Below are 13881 nucleotides of genomic sequence, written 5' to 3' on the forward strand. Positions count from 1 at the left end.
TTGTGACGTCAAATAAAGCTGTTGCACTATAACCTGGTGTTGTGTGACTTCTTACATTTGTCCACCCCAGTCCAACTCCGGCATCTCCACACCATGGCTACTATCGACACCACAAACTGCCGGCTCAAAGTGGAGAGGATCTCCAAGAAGATCGCGCATATCGACACAGACATCAAGTTTCTACAGAGATGCAAGAAAGCAGACAAGATCCCGAAAGGACTACAGATCACGAACCCACTCAAGTCGACCTACAACACAGACTACGCTGAGAGACTCTGCCGTCGTACCTCTCGCACACTCCTCAACCATCTCGTACATCAGCTCTACAGCAGACGCCGCAACCTCGAAACCAAGATGGAGTCCATGTTCTCAGTCTGTGCTCAGGACACAGCAGACCAGCTACGAGACACCGCCAAACAGACGAGGCAATGGAACTACGCTGCCTACATACACACCAAGAACAGGAAGCTTAAGAAACTCGGCATCACCAGCAGCAGCAACCAAGCCTCCCCCGGTACCACGGTTGAAACCACAGGGAAGTCCATCATCAACCTGTCCGACCACACCCTTCAACCAGACGAAATTGAAGTTCTCAGCCGAGGGCTCAATTTCTGCCCCACCTCCAAAATGGACCCCATCGGTCTCACGGCAGACACAGAGGAATTCATCAGGAGAATGAGGCTCCGGGAATTCTTCCACAAATCCCAAGATGTCAACAGCGAATCCAATGAAACATAGAAACATAGAAGCTAGGAGCAGGAGTAGGCCATTCGGCCCTTCGAGCCTGCTCCGCCATTCAATGAGATCATGGCTGATCATCCAAATTCAGTACCCTGTCCCTGCCTTCTCCCCATATCCCTTGATCCCTTTAGCCTTAAGAAATATATCCAACTCTTTCTTGAATATATTTAATGAACTGGCCTCCACCGTCGTCTGTGGCAGAGAATTCCACAGGTTCACCACTCTCTGGGTGAAGAAAGTCCTCCTCATTTCAGTCCTAAATGGCTTACACCTTATCCTTAGACTATAACCCCTGGTTCTGGACTCCCCGGCCATCAGAAACATCCTTCCTGCATCTAGTCTGTCCTGGCCTGACAGAATTTTATAGGTTTCAATGAGATCCCCTCTCAATCTTCTAAACGCCAGTGAGTATAAGCCCAATCGACACAATCTCTCCTCATACTTCATTCCTGCCATCCCAGGTATCAGCCTGGTGAATCTTCGCTGCACTCCTTCCATGGGAAGAACGTCCTTCCTCAGGTAAGGCGACCAAAACTGCACATAATACTCAAGGTGCGGTCTCACCAAGGCCCTGTACAACTGCAGCAAGACATCCTTGTTCTTGTACTCGAACCCTCTCGCTACGAAGGCCAACATACCATTTGCCTTCTTAACCGCCTGCAGCACCTGCATGCTTACCTTCAGCGACTGGTGCACAAGAACACCCAAGTCTATTTGGACTTCCCCTTCTCCCAATCTATTGCCATTCAAATAATAATCTGCCTTCCTGTTTTTGCCACCAGAGTGGATAACCTCACATTTATCCACATTATAGTGCATTTGCCATGTTTCTGCCCAATCACCTAACCTGTCCAAATCGTACTGGAGTTTCACGACATCCTCCTCACAGCATACCCTCCCCCCCAGCTTTGTGTCGTCTGCAAATTTGGAGATATTACATCCAATTCCCTCGTCCAGATCATTAATATATATTGTGAACAGCTGGGGTCCTCGGACCGATCCTTGCGGTACCCCACTAGTCACTGCCTGCCACTCAGAAAACGACCCGTTTATTCCAACTCTTTGCTTTCTGTCCGCCAACCAGTTCTCTATCCAAGTCAATACCTTGCCCCCAATCCCATGTGCCTTAATTTTGCACGCTAATCTCTTATGCGGGACCTTATCAAAAGCCTTCTGAAAGTCCAAATACACCACATCCACTGGTTCTCCCTTATCTATTTTACCAGTTACATCCTCAAAAAATTCCAGTAGATTAGTCAAGCATGATTTACCTTTTGTAAATCCATGTTGACTTTGTCCGATCCTGTCACTGCTTTCCAAGTGCTCTGCTATTACATCTTTTATAATGGACTCTAGCATTTTCCCCACTACTGATGTCAAGCTTACCGGTCTATAATTCCCCACCTTTTCTCTACCACCTTTTTTGAATAGTGGGGTAACATTAGCTACCCTCCAATCCATGGGTACCGTTCCAGAGTCTATCGAGTTCTGGAAGATGACCAGCAATGCATCTACTATTTCTAGGGCCACTTCCTTAAGTACCCTGTATGTAGATTATCAGGCCCTGGGGATTTATCGGCCTTCAATCCCATCAATTTTCCTAACACCATTTCCCTACACATACTGATTTCTTTCAGTTCCACCCTTTCATCAGACCCTATGTTCCCCGGCATCTCTGGGAGGTTATTTGTGTCCTCCTTTGTGAAAGACAGAACCAAAATATGTATTTAGTTGGTCTGCCATTTCTTTGTTCCCCTTTATAATTTCCCCTGATTCTGACTGCAAGGGACCTATGCTTGACTTCACCAATCATTTTCTCTTCACATATCTATAGAAGCTTTTACAGTCAGTTTTTATGTTCTCTGCAAGCTTACTCTCATATTCTATTTTCCCTTTCTTAATTAATCCCTTTGTCCTCCTTTGTTGAATCCTAAACTGCTCCCAATCCTCAGGATTATTGCTTTTTCTGGCCAATTTATATGCCCTCTCCTTGGACCTTATGCTATCCCTAATTTCCCTTGTTAGCCACATTTGAGTCACCTTTTTTGTTTTATTTTTATGCCAAACTGGGATGAACAAATTCTGTAGTTCATCCATGCAGTCTTTGAATGTTTGCCATTGCCTATCCACCGTCAACCCTTTGAGTTCCATTCCCCAATCAATCCTACCCAACTCGCTCCTCAGACCATCGTAGTTTCCTTTATTTACAAATTTAAATGAGACAATCAAGGATCCGGAACAGCAGACAGAGGGATCTGCAATGCAGCAACCGAAGAAGAAAGAGTCAAATTGGACCCCTCCGGAGGGTCACTGCCCTAAGCTTGACATGTATGCTCAAGCTGTCAGGAGATGCATGAACGCCAGATTCATCAGCCGCACTCACAAGACAGTCCAGAATGTCACCCGAGCACAACGCAACGCCATCCACGCTCTCAAGACCAACCGCAACATCGTCATCAAACCAGTAGACAAAGGAGGAGCCATCGTCATACAGAACAGAACGGACTATTGCAAAGAAGCATACTGACAACTGGACAACCAGGAACACTACAGACAGTTACCCGCAGATCCGACCAAATAACACACCCGCCAACTCAACAGGCTGATCAAGACCTTCGATCCAGACCTTCGAAGCATCCAACGCGCTCTCATCCCACGTACTCCCCGCGTGGGAGACTTCTACTGCCTCCCAAAGATACACAAAGCCAACACACCCGGATGTCCCATCGTATCAGGCAATGGAACACTGTGTGAGAACCTCTCTGGATACATTGAGGGCATCCTAAAACCCATTGTACAGGGAACCCCCAGCATCTGTCGTGACACTACAGACTTCTTACAGAAACTCAGCACCCACGGACCAGTTGAACCAGGAACACTCCTCGCCACGATGGACGTCTCGGCACTCTACACCAGTATCCCCCACGATGACGGCATCGCTGCGACAGCCTCAGTACTCAACACCAACAACAGCCAATCTCCAGACGCCATCCTACAACTCATCTGCTTCATCCTTGACCACAATGTCTTCACCTTCGACAACCAGTTCTTTACCCAAACACACGGAACAGCCATGGGGACCAAATTCGCACCCCAATATGCCAACATCTTCATGCACAAGTTCGAGCAAGACTTCTTCGCTGCACAGGACCTCCAACCAATGCTATACACCAGATACATCGACGACATTTTCTTCCTATGGACCCATGGTGAAGAATCACTGAAAAGACTACACGATAACATCAACAAGTTCCATCCCACCATCAAACTCACCATGGACTACTCCTCAGAATCGGTTTCATTCTTGGACACACGAATCTCCATCAAAGACGGACATCTCAGCACTTCACTCTACCGCAAGCCCACGGACAACCTCACGATGCTCCACTTCTCCAGCTTCCACCCTAACCATGTTAAAGAAGCCATCCCCTATGGACAAGCCCTGCGAATACACAGGATCTGCTCAGATGAGGAGGAACGCAATGGACACCTACAGACGCTGAAAGACGCCCTTGTAAGAACGGGATATGACGCTCGACTCGTCGATCGACAGTTCCGACGGGCCACAGCGAAAAATCGTATAGACCTCCTCAGAAGACAAACATGGGACACAACCAACAGAGTACCCTTCGTCGTCCAGTACTTCCCCGGAGCAGAGAAACTACACCATGCTCTTCGCAGCCTTCAACATGTCATCGATGATGATGAACACCTCGCTAAGGCCATCCCCATGCCTCCACTACTCGCCTTCAAACAGCCGCCTAACCTCAAACAGACTATCGTTCGCAGCAAATTACCCAGCTTTCAGGAGAACAGCGACCACAACACCACACAACCCTGCCACAGCAACCTCTGCAAGACATGCCAGATCATCAACACAGATACCATCATCACACGTGAGGACACCACCCACCAGGTACATGGTACATACTCATGTGACTCGGCCAATGTTGTCTACCTCATACGTTGCAGGAAAGGATGCCCCGGAGCATGGTACATCGGCGAGACCATGCAGACACTGCGACAACGGATGAACGGACACCGCGCAACAATCACCAGGCAGGAGTGTTCCCTCCCAGTCGGGGAACACTTCAGCAGTCAAGGACATTCAGCCTCCGATCTTTGGGTAAGCATTCTCCAAGATGGCCTTCGAGACACACGACAACGCAAAATCGTCGAGCAGAAACTGATAGCCAAGTTCCGCACCCATGAGGACGGCCTGAACCAGGATCTTGGGTTCATGTCACGCTACATGTAACCCCACCTGATGCAGGGTCATCCAGACTCGAGTCGTCGTTGGCTTGTTCTCTCTACACAGATGCGGCCGGACCTGCTGTGATTTCCAGCAAAAAAAATGTTTTTTGTCTGTTTTTTTGTTTTTCACACAGACCCCAGCATCTGCAACAGTTGACCCCTTGTGACCCCACCTCATTGTTCTTTGATGTAATGTTTTCCTGACTGACCTGTTTGGACATCATTCACACCTTTGATTGCTGTGATTATCTCTCTGCCGAGGTGTGATAAATGGCAGTTGGAAAGGTTACCTGTAAACATCTGACATGATTCTCTGACTATATAAGCTGTGTCTTTATGCATTTCTCCACTTCACCTGAAGAAGGAGCAGCGCTCCGAAAGCTTGTGATTTCAAATAAAGCTGTTGGACTATAACCTGGTGTTGTGTGACTTCTTACTATGTTAAAGGCACTATATAAATGCAAGTTATTGTCTGTGACCACTTACACTTTGATACCAAATCGAGGTACCATTTACACTGTGACACCCAATCCAGGGACCACTTACATTGAGACACCAAATCCAGGGACCACTTACTCTGAGACACCAAATCCAGGGACCACTTACACTGTGACACCCAATCCAGGGACCACTTACACTGTGACACCCAATCCAGGGACCACTTACACTGAGACACCCAATCCAGGGACCACTTACACTGAGACACCAAATCCAGGGACCATTTACACTGAGACACCAAATCCAGGGACCACTTACACTGAGACACCAAATCCAGGGACCACTTACACTGAGACACCAAATCCAGGGGCCACTTACACTGTGACACCAAATCCTGGGACCACTTACACTGAGACACCAAATCCTGGGACCACTTACACTGAGACACCAAATCCAGGGACCACTTACACTGAGACACCAAATCCAGGGGCCACTTACACTGAGACACCAAATCCAGGGGCCACTTACACTGAGACACCAAATCCAGGGACCACTTACACTGAGACACCAAATCCAGGGACCACTTACACTGAGACACCAAATCCAGGGACCACTTACACTGAGACTATAAATGGGAATCAGAGAGCCTCAGTGTGGAGAATGGTCATGGTGGTGAAACCAGCTCCAGTGAGGGTGAAAGGCGGGTAATGGATGAAGATATGATGGTGGAAGCAGATGGTGATTGGTGGGGCCTGGTGACAGGTTGTCAGAAGCCCTTTTCAGGCAGGCTGATGACTGGATATAATCTGCACAATACCTGAATCCGCCTGTTCTTGTCCAAAATCACAAAGTCTAATGTCCGTGATGTCTATTTCTGTGAGAATTGTAGAGATGTGAAAGAAGAGAGGAAATCAGGCTCGGGCCAGAAAGAAGGTTCCTTGAATGAACAATTCATGAGGCTGTTTTGTGACTCATCTGCGTGAAGTTCAAAAACATGAAATGGAAAAGGACGCATCTCGTGATACTGGTGTTGTCAATAGTGGTTTCTAACCTTAATCACTATTTCCTAAGCCTAATATCCTATCGACTACCCCCAAGCAGTAACCCCAATCCTGACCAATAACCACTGACCCCAATCCTGACCAATAACCACTAACCCCAATCCTGACCAATAACCACTAACCCCAATCCTAACCAATAACCACGAGCCCCAACCACTAACCCCAATCCTGACCAATAACCACTAACCCCAATCCTAACCAATAACCACCATCCCCAACTACTAACCCCAATCCTGACCAATAACCACTAACCCCAATCCTGACCAATAACCACTAACCCCAATCCTAACCAATAACCACCATCCCCAACTACTAACCCCAATCCTAACCAATAACCACGAGCCCCAACCACTAGCCCAATCCTAACCAATAACCACGAGCCCCAACCACTAGCCCAATCCTAACCAATAACCACCACCCCCAACTACTAACCCCAATCCTAACCAATAACCACGAGCCCCAACCACTAACCCCAATCGTAACCAATAACCACTAGCCCCAACCACTAACTCCAATCCTGACCAATAATCACTAGTCCCAAACACTAACCCCAATCCTAACCAATAACCACTAGCCCCAACTACTAACCCCAATCCTAACCAATAACCACGAGCCCCAACCACTAACCCCTAAACCTACACCTTAACCCCAGCCCCTGACCAAGGATTATTGACAGGGATCAATGGAGAAGCTAAAGGAAGTATTTGAAACAATGATCTCGATTAAAGAAATAGTGCAAGGTATGTTAGTAACAAGAGATTAAATCAAAGAGACCATCAACATCAGCAATGACAATTACAAAGATCAGAATATTTCTAAGACTGTCACATGCAGTATGTGTGGAGTTCTTTTTACAATTGGATCCAAAAGATGTTAAATGATACAGAAAATAACAGATTTCAAATCTTATGCAAGGTAGTTCTGTAAAGGGGTGCTTCAAAAGGAATTTCAGATGAGTGTAAAGTGAGACACTACAGTTCAGTCTATGACACCCATAAGCCGTGTCAGTCAGGAAAACATTTGATGTAATGTTTTCCTGATTGACCTGTTTGGACACCTTTGATTGCTGTGATTATCTCTCTGCCGAGGTGTGATAAAGGGCAGTTAGAAAGATTACCTGCAATCATCTGGCAGTATTCCCTGACTATATATGCTGTGTCTATATGCATCTCTCCACTTCACCTGACGAAGGAGACGCGCTCCGAAAGCTTGTGATTTCAAATAAAGCTGTTGGACTATAACCTGGTGTTGTGTGACTTCTTACATTTGTCCATCCCAGTCCAACACCAGCATCTCCACACCTTTCGTTGTAAAGTCAGTGAGGGACACATGACCCGGGCCCACGGCCGGATTGACGGGAGCTTCCGACCAATAGGGAACGAGCGGGGTGGGGCTGGAGGAGCGAGCAGGCAGTTGATCCTCCAACCAATCGGGGAGCCCGAGGGGCAGGACTAGTGCCGGCTGATTGTCTGATCCACAGGGCAGCGAGTTTCTCCAGTCCCTTGTTCAGGGCCCGGGACCAGGAGAGGCTGTGGGCCTTTATTCCCCTTATTGGACACAAGGCTCTTTGTCTCACAACACACTGGCTCAGATTTTAATAGAGACTTTTTAAATTCATTAATAAAAGCAGATAAACCTCGTGTTTCTTTAGAACAAACTTTTTAATATTTAGGAGTAAAAGTAGAAGTTTTTTCCCTCTGGGGAATTTATTATTAGTTTCAGGAAACAACAACAACCACTTGCATTTATAAAGCGCCTTTAATGTAGTAAAACCTCCCAAGGCTCTTCACAGGAGCGTTATAAAACAAAAATTGACACCGAGCCACATAAGGAGATATTCGGGCAGATGACCAAAGACTTGGTCAAAGAGGTAGGTTTTAAGGAGCATCTTAAAGGAGAGAGAGGTAGAGAGATGGAGAGGTTTAGGGAGGGAATTCCAGAGCTTAGGGCCCAGGCATGGCTGCCAATGGTGGAGCGATTAAAATCAGGGATGCTCAAGAGGCCGAAATTAGAGGAGCGCAGATATCTCGGGGGTTGTAGGGGCTGGAAGAGATTACAGAGATAGGGAGGGGTGGGGCCACGGAGGAATTTGAAAACAAGGATGAGAATTTTAAGGATGAGACACTTGAGGAAAAGCAGGGAGTGGGGAAGGGTCAAACCCTTATGGGACAGGGTCGTTAATTCTGTTCTGCGAGTTACTGGGACAGACTGTATCTCCCCCTCTCCTCCACACAGGGATTTGTGGCAGTTAAAGGGACAGCGATTCTTCTTGTTCCGCGAGATTGTAATTAAAGGGTCACTACTCTGAGATGGCTGCGAACCTTTAGTGCTGCCAGCCTTTCTAAAACATCTTCCTTTCTTTGAAGATCTGCGTGAACTCTCTGGTGACTCAGCAGGTTGGATGACCTCTGAAACCTCTTCGCACAGTCAGAACATTTAAAGGGCCTCTCATCAGTTCTGGGGCAGGAGGAATCTGGTTAACATAGATACATAGAAGATAGGAGCAGGAGTAGGCCATTCGGCCCTTCAAGCCTGTCCGCCATTCAATGAGGTCATGGCTGATCATCTAAATTCAGTACCCTGTCCCTGCCTTCTCCCCATATCCCTTGATCCCGTTAGCCTTAAGAAATATATCCAACTCCTTCTTGAATATATTTAATGAACTGGCCTCCACCACCCTCTGTGGCAGAGAATTCCACAGGTTCACCACTCTCTGGCTGAAGAAATTCCTCCTCATTTCAGTCCTAAATGGCTTACCCCTTATCCTTAGACTATGACCCCTGGTTCTGGACTCCCCGGCCATCAGAAACATCCTTCCTGCATCCAGTGTGTCCAAGCCTGACAGAATTTTATAGGTTTCGATGAGATCCCCTCTCATTCTTCTAAACTCCAGTGAGTATAAGCCCAATCGACACAATCTCTCCTCATACGTCATTCCTGCCATCCCAGGTATCAGTCTAGTGAATCTTCGCTGCACTCCTTCCATGGCAAGAACATCCTTCCTCAGATAAGGCGACCAAAACTGCGCACAATACTCAAGGTGCGGTCTCACCAAGGCCCTGTACAACTGCAGCAAGCCATCCTTGTTCCTGTATTCGAACCCTCTTGCTACGAAGGCCAACATACCATTTGCCTTATTAACCACCTGCTGCACCTGCATGCTTACCTTCAGCGACTGGTGCACAAGAACACCCAGGTCTCTTTGCACTCCCCCTTCTCCCAACAGTGATCACAATATCATTAGGTTTAAAGTAGTTATGGAAAAGGACAAAGAAAAATCAATGCTGAAAATACCCAGCTGGAAGAGAGCCAATTTCAGTGATTTGAGAAGGGATTGAGCTCAGGTGGACTGGAAACAAAGATTGTCCAGGAAAACAGTGAATGACCAATGGCAGGCCTTCAAGGCTGAGATAGTTCGGGTACAAACCAAACATATTCCCATAAGGAGGAAAGATGGGCCATCCAAAGCTGGAGCTCCCGATGACAAAGGACATCGAGGATAGAATAAAACAGAAAAAGGAGGTTTACGACAAATGTCAGGCACAGAATACAGTCAAAAACCAGGCAGAATACAGAGAGTGCGGCGGAAAATGAAAAAGAATGTAAGAAGGGCAAAGAGACAATATGAGAAAAGATTAGCGGGTAACATAAAAGAGAACCCAAAAATCTTGTATAAACATATGAAAAGTAAAAGGATAGTTAAAGGAATGGTGGGGCCGATTAGGGACCAAATAGGAGCTCATCATACGGAGGCAGAGGGCGTGGCTGAGGTACTGAATGAGTACTTAGCATCTGTCTTCACAAAAGAGGATGAAGTTAATGTCGCAGTAGAGGAGGGGGAGTAGAGAAATTGGATAAAAATGGATAGAAAGGAAGTGCTCAATAGGTTGTCATCACTCAAAGTTAACAAGTCACCCGGTCCAGATGTGATGCATCCTAGATTGCTGAGGGAAGCTAGGGTGGAGATAGCAGAAGCTCTGACCACAATGTTTCAATCTCCCTCAGATATATGGGAGTGGTGCCAGAGGACTGGAGGATTGCAAATGTTACAACCTGTTTAAAAAAGGGGAGAGGGATAAACCTGGTAACTACAGGCCAATCAGTCTAATGTCAGTGGTGGGTGAATGACTAGAGACCACTGTCAAGGACAAAATTAATTCTCACTTGGAGAAGCATTGGTTAATAAGGGGCAGCCAGTATGGATTTGTTAAAGGTAAATCGTGTCTGACTAAACTGATTGAGTTCTCTGATGAAGTAACAGAGGGTTGATGAAGGTAGTGCAGCAGATGTTGTATATATGGACTTTTAAAAGGCATTTGATGAAGTACCACATAAGAGACTTACTCGGAAAATAGAAGCACAGGGAATTAAAGGGCTGATGGTAATTTGGGTATAATTGGCTAAGGGAGAGGAGGCAGTGAGCAGTGCTGAGGGATGTTTTTCTGACTGGAGGGAAGTATGTAGTGGGTTCCCCCAGGGGTCGGGATTAGGACCGTTGCTTTTCTTGTTATATATAACTGACCTGGACTTGGGTATAGGTGTACAAGTTTGAAGTTTACAGATGATACAAAACTTGGCAACGTAGTAAATAGTGAGCATAGTAGTAGCAGACTTCAGAAGGACAGAGACAGACTGTGAAATGAGCAGACACAAGGCAGATGAAATTAAATGAGGATAAGTGTGAAGTGATGCACTTTGGGAGTAACAACAGGGAGAGTCCGTATAATCTAAACGGGACTATTTTGAGGGGGTGCAAGAGCAGAAGGACCTGGGGGTCCATATTCACAAATCTTTGAAAGTGCCACGGCAAGTTGGTGAGGCTGTTCAGAAAGCATATGGGATACTTGGTTTTGTAAATAGGGCCTGTAGGGGGTTTTGCACAGGCGTGTTTGGTCAGTCAGCTTTGACTCTGACTACCTTCTTTGAGCAGTTCGAATCGCTCGCCCCCTGGGTTCTGGACACCGGACTTAGGTACAGGCAGCGGTACAGAGAAGACTCGAGTAGACAGGTGGTTGGATGCAAACAAAACCAAGATTTTATTGAAGAGGAAAACTTGATACAATCTTATGGAAAAATTACTAGTGTACACTTCGACAGGCAAAAATTACAAGAGAGTCATAATAATACTTATATACTTATACGGGGAAATGGGGAACACACGGCACATCGAGGGAAAACAACTACCTTAACAATCCCCTTATCCTTATCCCACCCCCTATACCTATCTAGGTTAAGTTATGAGGGGTCAGAATTCATGCACACCAATCAAAAGGGTTCGTTAGACTCCAAACATTGGCTGGATTTGGGGTTCGCTCTTGGTGCTCTCTGGAGCCTGCCGTCGTCACGTGGGCTCCGGGCGCTGCAAGGGCGTTGTCCAGGTTCGAGTACCCCAAAGTTACAGTCTCTGCTTGGGTACTTTACCTTGCAGGGATGGTCCTTCGTCGACAGCTTGAGTTTGCATGAAGATAGTCGCAGGTCAGCTGAGGCTGAAGGCCTGATGATTCGAAGCCTACCCTTAGTTGGTCTTCCTCAGTTGGTCTTCTTCAGGTGGCCTTCCCTCCGGTGGTCTGCCCTCCTTCCCTCGTCGTGTCCCGCTTCGCCTCGCCTGAATTGCCCGTGTTCGCCCGACCCGGTGCCGGGGCGAGTCCCGATAGAGTGGGAAAGGGCACGGGCAAAGGCCAGGGGGTAAGCGCGGGATGGGGGAAGAGCAGTAGCCACGAGGGCGAGGGGCCGAAGAGCCGGGAGAGCGGCAGCACCAGCACCAGAGCAGAGCACCAGGAGAGCAGAGCAGGAGTTCACCGATTGCTCCCCGGGGGCCTTCAATTATACCTTCATCGAAAACCCTTATCTGCGCGCCAAATCAGGTTAGTTCCTTGTTTTAATTTTGGCGGGCTAGTTAAAATAATGGTAGCAATCTATACTGACGGTTTTTAGATGGCCGGTAACTGCATCGACCGGCCTGATAATTGACTTGTATTGTCCTGAAAGTCCTTGATGGGCTTGTCCAGCCTCGATGGATGTGTTTAATCTGTTTCCGATTATGTATGCAGACTGTTTGATGGCCTTAACTATAGGCCTCATTGAATTTAGATCTGTCTCCAATTCGGTCTAATACATAATTCACAGTTCTGTCTGGGTCCCAAAACACAAAGTTCTCTTCACAGAAAGCCTGCAGCCTTAGTTTCGATTTCTCCCAAGCTGTCCGCGCTGCAGAATCCATTTTGGAATCCCGGAGGCTTTCTGCCACGAGGCACCGACGCCATCTTGGGTACCCTTTTTAATTTAAAGTGTCCACGCAGGGTCCCTTTTATTAATAACCTTCGGGGAGATGCACAAATTTTGCAAATCTTACAGGCCATTGAATACAAAAACATGGAAGTTACACTAAACCTTTACAAATCACTAGTTAGAAACATAGGACAGGAGGCCATTCAGCCCCTCGAGCCTGTTCCGCCATTCAATGAGATCATGGCTGATCTGCGACCTAACTCCATACACCCGCCTTTGGCCCATATCCCTTAATACCTTTGGGTAACAAAAACCTAGCAATCTCAGATTTAAAATTAACAATTGATCTCGCATCAATTGCCATTTGCGGAAGAGAGTTCCAAACTTCTACCACCCTTTGTGTGTAGAAGTGTTTCCTAATTTCACTCCTGAAAGGTCTGGCTCTAATTTTTAGACTGTGCCCCCAGTCCTAGAATCCCCAACCAGCGGAAATAGTTTCTCTCTATCTACCCTATCTGTTCCCCTTAATATCCTGAAAACTTCGATCAGATCACACCTTAACCTTCTAAATTCCAGGGAATACAACCCTAATTTGTATAATCTCTCCCCGTAACTTAACCCTTGAAGTCCGGGTATCATTCTGGTAAACCTACGCTGCACTCCCTCCAAGGCCAATATATCCTTCCTAAGGTGTGGGGCACAGAACTGCTCACAGTACTCCAGGTGTGGTCTAACCAGGGTTTTGTACAGCTGCAGGGTTTTGGCCTCAGCTGAAGTCTTGTGTACAGTTCTGGGCACCACACTTTAGGAAGGATGTCAAGGCCTTGGAGAGGGTACAGAGGAGGTTGACCAGGATGGTACCAGGGATGAGGGACTTCAGTTATGTGGAGAGATTGGAGAAGCTGGGATTGTTCCCCTTAGAGCAGAGAAGGTTAAGAGGAGACCTAATAGAGGTGTTCAAAATGATGAGGGGTTTTGATTGAGCAAGTAGGGAGAAACTGTTCACTCTGGCAAGTGGGTTGGTAAAGGTCACAGATTTAAAATAGTTGCTAAAAGAACTAGAGGGGAATGAGGAGAATTATTTTCACACAGAGGGTTGTTAAGATCTGGAACGCACCATCTGAAAGGATGCTGGAATCAGGTTCCACAGGAACTTTCA

Source organism: Somniosus microcephalus, chromosome 4, assembly GCF_052327205.1.
Source record: "Somniosus microcephalus isolate GS21.2 chromosome 4, FLI_Smic_1.0, whole genome shotgun sequence".
Lineage (NCBI taxonomy): Eukaryota > Metazoa > Chordata > Chondrichthyes > Squaliformes > Somniosidae > Somniosus > Somniosus microcephalus.